At 37.7% G+C, this 17,464-nt stretch overlaps 1 protein-coding gene across 3 annotated transcripts in view; it reads left to right on the top strand.

Moving 5' to 3' along the window:
* The window catches only part of COPG2 (COPI coat complex subunit gamma 2), a 116,535-nt gene that overhangs the window by 39,624 nt on the left and 59,447 nt on the right, over positions 1 to 17,464 (top strand). The window lies entirely within an intron of this gene.

The raw sequence follows: 17,464 nt of genomic DNA, 5'->3' as shown, positions 1-17,464 counted from the left end.
TTCTTCTACTGGTTTTCAATTTTGTTTTTCTTTTTCTAGCTCCTTTAGGTGTAAGGTTAGGTTGTTTATTTGAGATTTTTCTTGCTTCTTGAGGTAGGCCTGTATTGCTATAAACTTCCCTCTTAGAACTTTTTTTGCTGCATCCCAGAGATTTTGAACTGTTAGGTTTTCATTTTCATTTGTCTCCATGTATTTTATTTCCTCTTTGATGTTTTTGGTTGACCCATTCATTGTTTAGTACTATGTTATTTAACCTCCATGTATTTGTGCTCATTCCAGATTTTTTCTTGTGGTTGATTTCTAGTTACATAGTGTTGTGGTCAGAAAAGATGCATGGAATGACTTCGATCTTTCTGAATTTGTTGAGACTTGTTTTGTGGCCTCATATGTTATCTATTCTGGAGAATGTTCCATGTACACTTGAAAAGAATGTGCATTCTGCTGTCTTAGGATAGAGTCCAAGACCAGATTTCTACAAGTGGTCTGTGAACCCTCACAGGCAGTGTTCTTAAAGACCAGATTGCTAATAGCAGTCTGTTTAAGGCAATTTAGGCTTTTTTCATCATGCTTCCCTGAATTCTACGTTTCTACTGGCTTCCAGAGACAATTCCACAGTTTCACGTTTTTTTTACAGTAACACCTCACTGTTAGATACCAAAATCTGTATTCATTCTTTATTGTAACAAATGATCACAAACATAATGGCTATTAAAACATCCATTTATGATCCTGTGGTTCTGTAGGTTAGACAGAAGTCTCATGGGCTAAAATCAGAATGTTAGAAGGATGCTGATGCTTACTGGAGGCTTTGGGGGAAGAATTCACTTTTAATCTTATTTACGTTGTTGGCCAAATTCATTTCTTTGTGGTTAAAGATCAGTAGGTCTCTATTTCCTTAAGCGCTGTCAGCCAGGGGTTGGTGTGTGTCATGTAAGATAACATATTCACAGGTTCCATGGAAGAAGCCTGGACATCTGGGGGGCCATTCTGCCTGCCACACAGACAGTAACCGAAATGGGTAATTTACTGGATAGAGATGGCTAGCAAAAGAGTGAAGGGGTTAGTGTATTTGAAGGAAGAGTAATAGAAAGTAACTAATTTGAAGAACACAGAAAACAAGATGAAAGAAGAATAAATGCTTCAGAGAACTGTGGGTTACTGTCAACTGGTATACCACTTGGTGTGTAATTGGAATTCCTGAGGGAGATGTGAGAGACGGGAGCAGAAAAGCTATACGAAGAAATAATGAACAGATTTCCCAATATGCATTCATTCCACCAGTGCAAGGTTCATTTAACAGTCAAAACCCAGCATAACATTCCTCATTTAAAGAATAAAGGAGAATAATCTCAATATCGTAATGGATGCAGAAAAAGCACTTGATAAAATTGAGTGACAATTTATGATTAGAAATCTCTTCTCACAGCAAAGAATAGAAGGGAACATCATTATTCTGATAAGGGTGCCAAAAAAACTTCCAGTAGACTTTATACTTATTAGTGGCCTATTAAGGATTTCCCCCTGAGATTATAAATGAAACAAGGATGCCTACTAACATTTATATATATGAATATATATAAACTTTTTTAAAGCAGCATTTTACTGGAAGTCATACTTGATGCAATAAATAAAAAAAAAAATCTAAGGATTGGAAAGAGGGCATAAAACTGTCTGCTGACAATATGATTGTGTATGTAGAGAATGTAAAATCTATGCATTAGCTATCAGAATTGATATAACTGATATGTGAATTTATCAAGGTTACTGGATAGGTCAGATTCCAAAATTGATTTTATTTCTATATTCCAGCAACCCATCAGTAAAATAAGATTTTGAGGGGCACCTGTTTGGCTCAATCAGTTAAGTGTCTGACTCTTGATTTAGGCTCACGTCATGATCTCAGGTTTGTGAGATCACACCCCACATCAGGCTCTGCACTGGGTATGGAGCCTGCTTAAGATTCTTTTTCCTTCTGCCCCTCCCCTGCCCTACCCTCTCCTTCTTTTTTTGCCTTTTCTACATAAAATAAAATAAAATACATTTTTTAAAAAGACATATTTATTTGAGAGAGTGTGGGTGCCCATGAGCTGAGGGAGGGGCAGAGTGGGGTGTGGGGAGTAGATTCTAGGCTGAGTGAGGGGTCTGATCTGGGGCTTAATCCCAGGATCCTGAGCTCATGACCTGAGCTGAAACCAAGAGTCAGACGCTCAACCCATTGAGCCACCCAGGTGCCCGAGAATAAAATGAAAGTTTGAGGGATGCCTGAGTGGCTCAGGTGGTTGAGCATCTACCTTTTGTTCAGATCATGCTCCCAGGGTCCTGGGGTCCAGCCCTGTGTTGGGCTTTCTGCTCAGCAGGGAGACTGCTTCTCTGTCTCTCTCTCTCTCTGTCAAATAAATCTTTTTAAAAAAAGAAAGCTCACCATAAAAAACAAGTAAAATTGTGAAAAGATGGCACTATTTGTATTGAAATCAAATCCTTAGGAATAAATCTACCCCAAATCGTATACATTTCTACACAAAATTATAAAATGTTCTTGAAGTATAACCTGAGTAAATGAAGGATTAAATCCTCTTCTTCGATTGGAATATTCAATACTATAAAGATGTCACATCTTACTTTGATCTTTGGATTCAGTGGACCCCCGAGCAGAATCTCAGTTGGCATCTCCTAAATACCAAACAGGAATGCATACATTTGTGCGTCAAAAGACAAACCAAGGATACCTCTAGTGCTGCTATTCTGTCCAAATGGAAGGAGTCTGAATGTCTGACAGTGTTAGAATGAGAAAATCAGTTGTTGTGTATTCATACAGTCAGTCACGTTCAACAGAAATGTACAGAGTCCTATAAATGAAACCACGTGGATAAATGTCACTAAGTCACACAGATACATTCTGTATGGTTCTGTTGGAATTAATTTGAGACTTGGTAGGCACAACCCATCTGTAGCCTTAAAAGTTCCTATTTATCTTTAGGGCAGAAAGACAGTTGTGCCTGGAAGGTGGCATCTAGGGGCTCGAGATACTCACCTTCATCATGGTAGCTTTGTAATAATTCACTTACTCCTGTTGTAGAACAAATTACTGAAAAACTTAACCTGATTAAAAGGACAAATACTTATTTTCCCCCACATAGTTTCTGTAGATTAGGGGTTTGGGAGTGTTCTTAGCTGGTTCCTGCTTGAGATCCTTCATGAGGTTGTAATCAAGATGTTGTTCAGGGTTGCGGTCATTGGAAGGCTTGGAGGAGGCTGGAGAATCTGCTTCCAGGGTCACTCACTCACATGACTGGTGCCTTGGTGCAGGCTTTGGCAGGACATCTGAGTTCCTTGCCTCTCCATAAGGCTGTTCAGCGTCGTCATGACATTGCAGAAGTCAGTCATTTTTTTGTGACTTAGTCTTTGAAACCACATTTCAACATCTCTGCAATATTGTTTTGGATAAAAAGATCAACTCTCTTCAGTGTGGCTGGGGACTAGAAAAGGGAACGAATACTACCAGAAACCAAGAATCCCTGGGGGCGTCTCCAAGTTCAGCTACTGTACTAGTATGCTACAGCTGCCTTAACAAAATACCCCAGATTAGGCGGCTTAAACAACAGAAATGTATTTGCTCACAGTTCTGGAAGCCAGGAAATCCAAGATTAGTGTGCCAATAGGGTTGGTGTCGGGTGAGAACTTTCCTTTGGGTTGCAGACTGCTGCCTTAGCACTGTGTGCTCACGTGATCTTCCTTTGGCACATTTGTGTACTTGCGCACACGCCAGGCAAAAGCAAGTGGTCTATCAGATCAGGACTCAACCCTTATAACATCATTTAACTTCATTAATTACTTCCTAGAGGCCCCATCTCTAAATAGAGTCACACTGTGGGTGTGCAGGGAGGCTTGACTATGAATTTGGGGGAGTGAGGGGGACACAGACATTTCGTGTACCTTCTGTATTTTTATAAAATTTAATACGAAGTTAACACTTTGAGGTGGCTGGTCAGTTCTCAGGCCTATGGAAAGGTTGGATCGATCCTTAGAGTGAGCACACACACGGAGCACCAGAGGCTAAGTAGAATGCAGTGCAGACATAAGTGAGCACGCTTTAACGCTGAATTTTTTCTTAACGAGGATAAAGAGAAAATTCTAGAGATTTTATGAAAACAAAGATACTTAACCTGTAGTTTTACTTTAGGTTTTCTGTGGCATTGTATGCAAAGCAGCAATGGAGCAGTGTCTTCCTGGTGCTGTGGGAAAATAACGGTCAGCTTGGAGCACTCTCCCAAACTGTTGTTCAACCGTGGGCCTCAAAGCAAGGTAGTTTTAAGCATAAGGGTTTACCATAAATAGTCTATCAATCACTTTGTAGGAATTATTCATAGATTTACTCCAGCCTGAACAAATACATGCTCAGAAGGCAGCAGTGGGATTTATGAAGTAAGAATGAACAATGGATTAGTATAAGCATTAGTAATTATAAATATTTTAACTTTTTAAAATTTAATATAAAGCTCAGATTCCAGAAGACAGCAACATGACAAATAACGGTGTAGCTGGTGGTATTAGGTGGACATGAAAGCATGCTAAGATTTTGGTTTGGATTTGTTTTGTTTGGTTTGTTTTGGTGTTTCTGGAGAGGAAGATGTTAATTTTTATCTTCTTATATTTATTTATTTAAGCAGTCTCTACCCCCAACATTGAGCTTGCACTCATGATCCCGAGATCCAGCAGCCAGGCACCCCAAGATGTTAATTATCAATGTTAAACTTTGTCAGAAAAACATATGGCCTAGTAACTAAGAATATAAATGGAATGTAAGGCTTAAATAAAAATGGATGAAAGAAAACCTGATCAAAGGTTAGTGAAGAATAATGGAATATATAAATAGAAAACAAATCAGGTGGAGTTCAGTGTAAATGTATTAGTTATCTCTTGCCGTGTGATTAATTAGCACCAAACTTAGCTTATCACAGACATCCTCTCCTAGTTTCTGTGGTCCGGAATCTGGACATGGCTTAGCTTCCAGTTTTGGTCCAGCGTCCTTCATGAAGTTGTAGTCAAGCTGTCAGCCAGAGCTGCTGTCATCTAGATCTGGAGGATCTACTTCCAATTTCCCTCGTATAATGTGGACAAGCCTCAGTTTCTCCCTGGCCGTTGGCCAGGTGCGTCAGTTTCTTGCTTTGGCAGCCTCTCCACTGTCTGCTTGAATGTCCTCACACCATAGCAGTGGCTTTTCCCAAAGCAAGCGAGCAGTAGGAGAGAGGCTCAGGCAGAAAACTGCAGTGCCGTATAAGCCAGCTAATCTTTTCTTTCTTTCTTTCTTTCTTTTTTTTTTTAAATTTAAAAATTTTTAATTTATTTGACAGAGATCAGAAGTAGGCAGAGAGGCAGGCAGAGAGAGAGAGAGGAGGAAGCAGACTCCCTGCTGAGCAGAGAGCCCGATGTGGGACTCGATCCCAGGACCCTGAGATCATGACCTGAGCTAAAGGCAGAGCCTTAACCCACTGAACCACCCAGGCACCCTAAGCTAGTTAATCTTGACAGTGACCTGCTGTCACCGCCGATGTATTCCCTTGGTCACAGAGACCAAGCCTAGTATGTGGGAGGGGACATAGCGAAGTGGGTTTTCGAAAGTATAGAGTCTGCGGGACCATCATAGAGGTTGCCTACCAAGTAAAAATGCTTTGAATAAATGTGGGTGGGTTTACTGACATTATGTCAGGATTACTTATTAAAAGTGTCAGGTCAAGGGGCGCCTGGGTGGCTCATTCGGTTAATTGTCTGACTTTAGCTTAGGTCATGATCTCAGTCCTCGGATTGAGCCCCATGTCGGGCTCCCTGCTCAGCTGTCTCCCCACCCCATGTGCTCTCTCCCTCAATAAAATACATAAATAAATAAAATCTTTAAAGGAGAAAGTATCAGGTCAGGTAAACAAAATAAGAGACCTATTATATAGCCTTTTACTAAAAGACACTTCTAGGGCTCCTAGGTGGCTCAATTGGTTAAATAACTGCCTTCAGCTCAGGTCATGATCCTGGGGTCCCAGGATTGAGTCCCGCTTGGGCTCTCTGCTCGGCAGGGAGTCTGCTTCTCCCTCTGACCCTCCCCCTTCTCATGTTCACTCTCCCTCTCTCTCTCATTCTCTTTCTCTCTCAAATAAATAAAATCTTAAAAAATAATAAGTTTTTAAAAAGACACTTTGAACAGTGACAAGGAAAAGTTTAAAATGTATCAAAAATACATGCTTGATAGGCACTAACACTACAGACACTGATTGCTTCCCTAGCAATAGTGATACAAGCCAGAACACAAGGAATCAGGATTTAGAGCATTAAAAATGACAAAGTGGGATTTTGTATTTTGACAAAAGGAGTGGTCTAAAAAACGGTATCACAGAATTGACTTTATATAAATGGTCGACCCTCAAATAACAGGTTTGAATTGTGCAGTCCACTTACATGTGGATAAATATAGTACAGTACTGTAAATGTATTTTCCTTCTGGTTTTCTTAACATTTTCTTCTCTCTGGCTTGCTTTATTATAAGAATATAGTATAGAATGCACATAGACATACGAAGTATGTGTGAATCAACTATTTATCATGTCAGTAGGGCTTCCAGTTTAATAACAGGTATTTGTGGTCAAGTTTGAGTTCAAAGCTATACATGAATTTTTGACTGCTTAGAGGTTTGGTGCCCCTCATCCCTGCACTGCTCAGGGACGGTTAAGTACTAACTGTACTTAATAACGTTGCTTCACGATATGTCTAGCAAAATTTTAAATATAAGAAAATAAAGGGTTTGGAAGACGCCTAACCCCTCATCTCTCAGAACCCAACAAATCACTTACAAAAGTAGAAGACTGTAGTCAGTCTCTATATCACTGGTAACAAGACTGACCTCATTTAGAATCTAGATCCAAGAGAGAATATGCAATATTCTTGAAAAATTTTACATAGTATATATATAGGGAAATGCATAAGACTTAAAGTTGTATGTACATTATATATAATTGCTGTGGAACGCCCATCTAATGACCATATGCTACGTAGTTGTGCAGTTCTGGTGTCCTAGAAATGCTTTATGTCATATTCTTGGTCATACCTACCGCCAGTAGAAGTCACTATTCTGATTTCTATGTAATAATTTCTTTGCTTTTCTTTAGATTTTTACCCCCTGTGCATGCCTCCATAAATAGTAAGGCTTGGTTTTGTCTTGTTTTGAACATTATGTCAATAGAATCATGCTAGATTTTGTATCTTTTTTTTCCCACTCAGTATTTTGGTGTAAGATTCATCCTTGTTTTTGCTGAAGCTCTAGTTCATTTTAATTTTCTATTTCCTTGATTGAATCCTTCCAGGTTCATTTATATTCATTCTTCTATTAATGGGCACTGGGTTGTTTTCTGTTTTGAGCATTTACTAATGAAACAGCCACAAACAGCATTCCTATGCTTATACGATGCTACCTCATTACCGTAGCTGTCTCTCTCTGTACGTAAGCATTTATTTCTATAGCTTGGTCTCCAGGAATGGAATTGGTAGATCATTGTTAAGACTGTTTTTCAAAGTGATTATACCAATTTACCTTCTAGCCAGTAGGCTGAGATCCGGATCCTGAGGCCAAGACTTGATGTCAAATTTTAAGATTTTTACTAATCAGAGGGGGGGTGTATTAGATTTTCTTTATTGAGATATAACTCCCTTACCACAAAATGCACCTTTTTGGAATGTGTATATTCAGTGGTCTTTAGTATATTCACAAAGTTGTGTAACCACCACCACTAATTCCAGAATATTTTTATCATCCCAAAAAGAAACCCCCTAGCCCATTAACAGTCACTCCCTATTCCCCCCTGCTCTCAGCCCCTGGAAAACATTAATCTGCTTCTCGTTTCTCTCGATTTGCCTGCTCTGAACATTTCGTATGAATGGGATCATACAATATGTGTGGTCTTTTGTTTCTCGTTTGTTTCACTTATAGTAATGTTTTTAGTGTTCATCTATATTATAGAAGTATCAGTATTTTATTCTTTTTATTGCTAAATAATAGTCCATTGGGTAGCTGTCCCATATTTTATTTATCCATTTTTCTGTTGATGGACATTTGGGATGTTTCCACTTTTCGGCTGTTATGAATAATGCCACTATGAATAGTCATGAATAGTTTTTTATGTGAGTATGTTTTCCATTCTCTTGGGTCTATACCTAGGAGGAGAATTGCTGGGTCATAATGTAACTCTGTGTTTCACTTTTTGGGAAACTGCCAAACTGTTTTCCAAAATGGATGGATCACTTTACATTCTTGCCCACAGTGCATGAAGGTTCCAATTTCTCTGCATCCTCCCCAACACTCATTATTGTCTTTTTTTTTCTTTTAAAGATTTACTTATTTTTTAAAGGCGAAAAAAAAAAAAAGCCTACGGGGTGGGGAGGGACAAAGGGAAAAGGAGAGAGGCTCAAGCAGACTCCCAATCCCGTGACCCTGAGCTGAAAGCAAGAGTTGGTGACTGTGCCACTGAGGCACGCCTGTTTGTTTTTTTTAAAAAATATTTTATTTATTTATTTGACACACAGAAAGAGTACAAGCAGGGGTAGCAGCAAGTCGAGGGAGAAGCAGGCTCCTGGTGAGCAGAGAGCCTGATGCAGGGCTTGATCCCAGGACCCCAGGATCATGACCTGAGCCAAAGGCAGACGCTTAACCGACTGAGCCACCCAGGCGCTCCCTGTCTCTTTTATTATATAGCTTATAGTATGTGCGATGAGGTATCTCATTGTGTGGGTTTCTTCCCCCATTAAAAAAATTTTTTTTTTTAAGATTTTATTTATTTGACAGTGAGAGAAATTACAAGCAGGGGGAGCTGAGCTGAGCAGAGAGCCTTTTGTGGGGCTCAGTGCCAGGATGCTGGCATCATGACCTAAGCCAAAGGCAGATGCTTAACTGCCTGAGCCACCCAGGCTTCCTTCCCATTGCAAAAGATATATTGACCAAAAATTGTACAAATAAGCTCTCAGTTTGATAACAACAAAGGCTGCATTTCCCTAACGACTGATACTGTTGAGTATCTTTTCATGTGCTTATTGGGCATTTATAGATTTTTTTTTAAAAAGATTTTATTTATTAGAGAGCACAAACTGGGGGAGGGGCAGAGGAAGAGGGAGTAGCAGACTCCCCACTGAGCAGGGAGCCTGACACGGGGCTCCATGCCAGGACCCTGAAATCATGACCTGAGCTGAAGACAGATGCTTAACCAACTGAGCCATCCAGTCACCCCCAATTGTAGATTTTCTTTGGAGAAAAGTCTGTTCAGAGCCTTTGCTCATTTAAAAAACTGAGTTATTTGTCTTTTTTTGAGTTGTAATTATTAAATATACTTTGGGTATTAGACATTTATTAGATACATAATTTGCAAATATTTCCTCCCATTTTATAGCTTGTGTTTTTAGTTCCCTGGTTGTGTCCTTTGAAGTATAGAAGTTTTAAATTTTGATGAAGTCCAGGTTATCTAGGTTTTGTTTTGGGCTTTTTGTTTGTTTGTTTTTGGTTGCTTGTGCATTTGGTATTAATACGGAGGATCTGATCCAAGGTCATGAAAATTTACACCTATGTTTTCTTCTAAGAGTTTTATAATTTTATCTTTTACCTTTAGGTCTTTGATACATTTTGTGATATTTGTATATAGAGTGAGGTAGGGATCCACTTTCATTCTTTTGCATGTGGAGATCTGGTTGAAATAGGAGTTTGCAGTAGTCTCAGCACTATTTGGTGAAAGATTATTTTTCTGTTGTATTTCCTTGACATCTTTGTCAAGTCATTGTGATTTTAATTTATAATTCCCTAATTACTAATGAGTTTGGGAACCTTTTTCTATGTTTTTTTAACCATCTGAATATCTTTTCTATTGAAATACCCAGTTTTCAATTGGGTTATGTGCCTTGTTCCTACTGATTTCTAGGAGTTCTTTTTGGATTGTATATGTTGCAAATAGGTTTTCCCACTCAAGTTTGTCTGTTCTCTTTTTTGGTGTCTTGATGAGCAGAACTTCTTTAATGTAGTCAAATTTATCAATCTTTGACTTTTGGAATAATTTTCTTTTGGTGTCTTGCTCAAGACATCTTCTAGTCCAAGTTCTCAAATATATCTTCTGTGCTATTTTTTAATAAGCACTATAGTTTTGCACTCGCTTCGGCAGCACATACACTAAGCATTATAGTTTTAACTTTTGTGTTTTAGGCCTATAATCTACTTGGGATTGTTTTTTGGATATAGTGTGAGGTAGCAATTTAATGTCTTTTTGTCCTCCCTATGGATACCGAGGAGTCCCGCTGCCATTTGTTGAAATACGTGTTCATTCCCACTGCTCTGCAGTGTCAGCTTTGTCATAAATCAGGTATCCTGTACTCACTGCTCTCTTTCTGGGCTCCTCGGCTCTAGGAGCTCTATTTGTTTCTGCATCAACAGCACGTTCTTTATTATTGTAGCTTGGTAATAGTGTAGATATATGGCGGAACAAATCCTCCTCTATCCTGCCAGCATGTTTGCCCGTTTTGCATCTTTATTTTTCTGTGCATATCTATGTATATGTGCTGCCCTAGTGAGTGCTCTGTGCATATCTATGTAATCTTATTAGGCATTTTTTAGCCTTGTGCTCAGTCAAATTTGCCTCTTCCTGGGATACTCCCACCAAGACCATTAATAACAACCAAGGAGTTCTAAAGTGGGCAGTGATATCCCCCAGGTTTTTCATTCATGGGGATTTTAGGGCTATTTCTCACAGGTAGTGAGACTAGCCATCCCAGTGTCTGGTCATAAGGACAAAATGTGTCTTTGACCCCTGACCCTTTGATTTACTTCCAGAAGGCTGCAATAGAAACCTGACTTGATCCCCACCTCACTCTAACAGTTCTTACACAAATAGGCACAGATGTCCAAGGAAAACTCACACATAACCTATTGGAGCAGCATTCATTGGGAGAAACCCATAGAAACCAAAATCATACCAGGTGCACTGGGTGCCCAGATTCATTCATTCTGGTTCAGTGCACAGAGGTCTATCAGGGCACTGAGAGAGGGATTATGACCAAGGGGCTTTGTGGCTTCTAAACTGCTTTAAGTACAGGAGCAACAGTGATGCACTGTTATGATCAGAGTGGGATGCAGAAGTAGCATAATGTGATTACACATTACATCTGATGCTACAGGGGAAAGAAATTATAAGAGACTACCATGAACAATTATATGCTATAAGTAGAACCTGTTTTGACAGCATAGTTTTTTAGGGGAAGCAGCCCTTCTGTGGCATATTCAGCGTCCGGGATCCAAATCTTGCAGCTGTATGATGTGGCATGTTAGTAGCAGGAATCTTCCTCTTTCGTGGTTGGGGAAATACCAGCCCCTCCCTAGGCATGATGGGAAGGAGTGCCAGTCCAGATTTTGTGGTTGAACCAGAATCGATTGCCATACACTTTGGGCTGATTTCAGTTGTCATGGAGCTTCATAGGAACTCAGCTCCTTTTTTGGGGGGCCAGCAGGTCAGTTTTGGATGAAATGACCCTTACTCCTCACTTGTTAATTCTCAGAATTTCTCTGGCAGTTCTTTCTTATTTTCTATGTATATTAACATAGATGGCATTTTGAAAGACTTGTAATTTTTCACTATAAACTTCCCTCTTGGTACTGCCTTTATTGCATGTTTTTGTTTGTCCCATGGTATTTTCTAATTTTCCTTTTTAAACCGCTTTAAGTACTTCTTTGACCCATTGGTTGTTCAAAAGTGTGTTTACTTTCTACATATTTGTGAATGTTTCAGTTTTTCCTTTTGTTATTGATTTCTGGTTTCATTCCGTTGTGGTTAGAAGAGATACTTGGTGTGATTTTAATCTTCCTCGATTTGTTAAGACTTGTTTTGTGACCTAACATGTAATCTATGGAGAATATTCTCTGTGTACTTGGGAAGAATGTGTATCCTGCTGCTATGGGGTGGAATGTTCTGTGTATGTCTGTTAGGTCCATTTGGTATATAATATTATTCCAGTCCACTGATTTTCTATCTGGATATTGTATCCATTACTGAAAACAGGGTCTTGGAGTGTTTTACTATTATCGTATCACTGTCTGTTTTCCCTTCAGATATGTCAGGGTTTGCTTTATATATATAGGTTTTTGAAAATTGTTTTGACTATTCTAAGTCCTTTGCATTTCTATATAAATTTTAGGATCAGCTTTGAATTTCTACAACAGAAGCCTGCCAGCATTTCGATAGGGATTACACTGAATAGAATAATAGATCTACTTTGAATAAATCAGTTTGGGAGAATTGCCATCTTGCTATTGATTCTTCCAGTCCGTGAACAGAGACAGTTTCTGTATTTCAGTTTCTCAGCAGTGTTTTATAGTTTTCAGTGTAAAAGTCTTGCATTCTCTTATTAAATGTATTTTTGAGTATTCTTTCTGATGTTATTCTGAATGGAATTATTTTATTAATTTCATTTGGATTATTGTTGCCAGTGTATAGAAATACAGTTGATTTTTGCAGGTTGACCTTGTATCCTGTAGCCTTGCTATGGTCATTTATTAGTTCCGTGTGTGTGTGTGTGTGTGTGTGTGTGTGTATTATTCCCTGGGATTTTCTATTTTCAGGATCATGTCATCTGTGAACAAAGACAGTTTTAATTCTTCCTTTTCAAACCAATGTTTTTAATTTCTTTTTTTGCCTAACTTTACTTTCTTGAACTATCACTAAAATGTTGAGTAGAAGTGGTGAAAGTAGACCTCCTTGCCTTGTCCCTGATCATAAGGGGAAAGCATTAAGCATGATATGTGTTTTTTGAAAGTGCCTTTTATTAGGTTGAAGACATTTCCTTTAGTCTCTAGTTTTTTGAGAATGTTTATCATGAATAGGTGTTAGATTTTTGTCAGTTGCTTTTCTGCATCTATCAAGATATTGTTATTTCTGTCCTTTATTTTATTAATTTGGCATATGACATGCATCAATTTTCTCATGTTAAACTGGTTTTGTATTCCTGGGATAAATGCTACCTGGTGATTGTGAATTGTGAATATTGATTACTTTTTTATATATTGCTGGATGCAGCTTGCTAATTTTTTGTTAAGGAGTTCTGTGTCTATTTCAGAGATATTGGACTGTAGTTTTCTTGCAAAAATTTGTCAGGCTTTGTTATGGGCTTTATTGACATCACAGCATTAATTGGGAAGTAGTGCACCCTCCTCATTTCTTTCCTGGAAGAGTTTCTAAAGGATTGCTATTATTTCTTTAAATATTTGATCAAATTAACCAATTAAGTCATTGGGACCTGTGTGTTTCTTTGAGGGAAGATTTTAAATAACCCATAAGCCTGTTTAGAGTATGTATTTCTTCATAAGCCAGTTTTGGTAGTTTGGTATTTCTAGGGACAAATCCCTAGAAATGACTTAAAGTTGTTCATAATATTCCCTTATAATTATTTAAATTTCTTTAGGGTCAGTAGTGGTGTTCTTTTCTTCATTCCTGATTTTGATAATTTTCATCCCCCTAGTTTAGCCAAAGATTTGTCAGTTTTGTTGATCTTTCAAAGAACTAGCTTTGGGTTTCATTGATTTTTTTTTTTTTCCTGCATTCTAGTCTGTTGATCTTTCCTCTAATCTTCTATCTTTTGCTTGCTGTAGGCCCGATTCACTCTTCTCTTTCTAATTTCTCTAATTTCTTAATTGTAGAAGCCTAGATTATCGATTTGGGACTTTTCTTTTTTGGTATCTGTGTTTAAAATTATGTGTTTCCTTCCTACCTTTCTTTAGATATATCTCGTATCTTTGTTTTCATTCAGCCTAGAATATTTTCCCATTTTCCTTTTGATTTCTTCTTTATACATGGTTTTCTTAGAAAATGTTTAATTTATAAGTATTTGGGGATTTAAAAATTTATTTTCTGTTGTTTTATAATTTAATTCGGTTGTGGTTAGGAAACATGCTTTGATTTCTGATCTTTTAAATGTATTGACATTTGTTTCATGACTGGTACTTAATATATCCTTAAGAACTGTCCAGATGCACTTGAAAAGAATGTATCTTAGTCGTTGGGTTGAATGTTCTGGGTTAAATTGGGTGATTACATTGTTCAAGTCTTCTGTGTCTTTGATGATTTTTTGTCTAGTTCTAAGGATTATTGGGTAGGTATGGACATTTCCAACTATAATGGTTACGTAATCTATTTCTCCTTTCATTTTGTCAGGTTTTGCTTTGTGTATTTTGAGGCTTTGTTATTAAATGTGTATGTGTTTATCATTGTTATATCATCCTGATGTATTAATTTCTTTCTCATTATGAAATGTCTCTTTTTGTCTCTTTATAATATTTTTGTCTTAAATTCTATTTGTCTGGTATTAATATAGCCAGTACTGGTCTCTAATGGTTACTATTTGCGTGGCCTATCTTTTCCCATCTTTTTACTTCTGCTCTGTCTATGAATCTAATGTCTGCTCTTGTAGATAGCTTGATTTTTTATTCTGTCTGGCAATCTCTATTTTTTGGTTAGGGTAATTAGACTATTTATATTTAATATAATTATTGATATAGTTGGATTTACTTTTGCCATTGTGCTATTTGTTCTGTATGTCTCCTGCTTTTTTTGTTGTTTTTCTTGTCCTCTTTGACTGCCTTGTTTTTTCTTAAATAAATATTTTCAATGTATCACATTAATTTTTCTGTCAACATTTTCACTTTTTTTTTTTCTTAGTTGTAACTCTAGGGATTAGCATATACATTTTACTTTACCACAGTCTAACCTTAGATTATTACTTAATTTAATTTTCATAAAATATAGAATCTGTTCTCCAATATATTTTCATTCTCTCTGGGCTTCTGTTTACTATAATTGTCATGTATGTGATGTATAAGTGTTATAAATCCAACAACATAGAGTCAATCCTCAAACAACATGGGGGCTAGGGGAGACAACAACCTCCCAGGTAGTTGGAAATCTGCATGTAATTTTTGACTCCTCCATAATGTAACCACTAATAGTCTACTGTTGACCAGAAGCCTTACTGATACTGTAAACAACATGTATTTTATGTTATATGTATTATATGCTGTGTTCTTACAATAGAGTAGGCTAGAGAAAAGAAACTGTTATTAAGTATAAGGAAGAGAAAATATCTTTGTGATAAAAAGTCTGCATATAAATTGACCCATGTGGTCCAAACCTCTTGTTCAAGGGTCAACTGTAAAGTTATAATTATTGCTTTGTAACATTTTGTGTCCTTTAAAGTAGTTGAGAGAAATGAAAAAATGAAAAAAAATTTATCATTTTGATAAATGACTCTTTTATGTCAGCTCATATATTTATCATTTCTAGTGCTCTTTATTTCTTCCTGATGATTCACATCACTGTTTACTGTAAATCCTTAAGTCTAAAGACTCCCTTAGTATTTTTTGTAAATCTGGCAGCAGTACATTCTCTGGTCACTACTTATCTGGTAATGTCTTTTTTTTTTTTTTAAAGACTATTTTCTTTTCCTTATTTTATTTTATTATTATTTTTTTATAAACATAAAATGTATTATTAGCTCCAGGGGTACAGGTCTGTGAATCGCCAGGTTTACACACTTCACAGCACTCACCATATCACATACTCTCCCCAATGTTCATATCTGGTAATGTCTTTTTTAGCCTTCATTTTTGGAGGATAGTTTTGCTGGATATAGAATTCTTGTCTTTTTTTTTTTTTTTTAAGATTTATTTATTTATCTGACAGAGATCACAAGTAGGCAGAGAGGCAGGCAGAGAGAGAGAGAGAGGGAGAAGCAGGCTCCCCGCTGAGCAGAGAGCCTGATGTGGGGCTCAATCCCAGGACCCTGAGACCATGACCCGAGCTGAAGGCAGAGGATCTAAACCACTGAGCCACCCAGGCGCCCCGAATTCTTGTCTTTCTGTTTTAGCTCTTTGACTATGGCATTGTGCTGCCCTACGTCTTCCATTATTCGGGTGGAAAGGTAGCCACCTGATTGTATTGATGCTCCCCTGTAAAACAAGATGAGTAGTTTTTATCTTGCTGCTGTCAAAATCTTCCCTTTGTCTTATGCTTTCAGCAAATTGACTATGGTGTGTCTCTGTGTGAATCTTTTTCTCTTTATCCTGCATGGGATTTTTTGAGCTACTCAAGTGCATGGATTAATGCTTTCATCAAATTTGGACAATTTTTTTTTTCATTATTTCTTCATATATTCCTTTTGTCTCTTTGTTTCTCTCTTTTCCTTCTGGGACTCTTATTATGCAGTTGTTCATACCCTTGGTCATATTCCCTAGAACTTCAAGGCTCTGTTCTGTTTTTTTTTTTTTTTTCTTTTGTTTTTCTCAGCTGGATTATCTCACTTTACCTTCCTTCAGGTTTTCGGGTTTCTTTCTACTGCCAGTGAAGATCAGCTGCTGAATTGCCGATTTAAATTTTCTTTTTAATTCATTATTGCACTTTACAAATCCAGAATTACTATTTGGTTTCTTTAAAAACAACAACACAATAAGTAAACCCAAACTCCTTTTTTCTTTATTGGTATTCTCTCTTTGGTGAGATATCACTGTCATGTCTTAAATTCTCTTTTATTCTTTAGATATGGTTTCCTTTATTTCTTTGAACATGTTTATATTCATTACAAAGTCTTTGCCTGGTAAATCCAATACCAAATCTAATACCTGGGCTTCCCCAAGAATAATTGCTATGGACTGCACACTTCATTATTTCTTTACATGTGTCATAATTTTTTGTCAAAAACTGGGTATTTTAAGTGGTGTGGTAACTCCAGTAATCACATTTCCCTCTTCCCCATCCTCAGAGGTTGTTATTGTTGCTGCTTGTTGATTGTTGTCTGTTTAGTGACTTTCCCAGATGTATTCTGCAGTCTTACTCTTTGTCAGGCAGTCACTGAAGTCTCTGCTTAATTAGCTAAGTCATCAGCTTGATGATTTGACAGATTTTCTTAAGTGATTTAAGCCAGTAGGTCTCCAACTCTTTTTCTAATGGGCACTTTGTATGTTGGGACATGCCTTCTGTGGTCTGGCAGTTTACAACCCTGCCTTAGCCTTCACTTCCTACATTCACAGAACCTCAAAGTCAGGCATGGGTGAGAGCCTTCTTAGTGCTTGTCTTGTCTTTTCTGGGTATTTACATGCATTTCTACATGTGCATAGCCTTCTGGATCCCCAGGAATATGTCAGAAATTGCCAAAGTCTCTTATGGTGATCTTATTTCTAAGATTTTCCTTTTAAGTTTTTTGGCCAACCTCTTGTTTACCCCAGATGGAATCACTGGCTTGGCAACTGCAGTGTTAAACAGTTGCCACTGATTTTTTGGGACAAACTTGCTGAGGCTAGGGCTTTCCTCACCAATTGGGCTCTGAGTCAGATGAAATAAAGAGTAGCTCCATGAATGGGGCTTTTCTAGGGAGCCCAGTCAGGTCAAATAGTGAAAGTTCCCTGGGAACAGAG

This window comes from Mustela lutreola, chromosome 4 (assembly GCF_030435805.1).
Source record: "Mustela lutreola isolate mMusLut2 chromosome 4, mMusLut2.pri, whole genome shotgun sequence".
Lineage (NCBI taxonomy): Eukaryota > Metazoa > Chordata > Mammalia > Carnivora > Mustelidae > Mustela > Mustela lutreola.
Note: the sequence above shows the minus strand (reverse complement) of the source record. Positions and strands in the feature narration are given on the sequence as shown.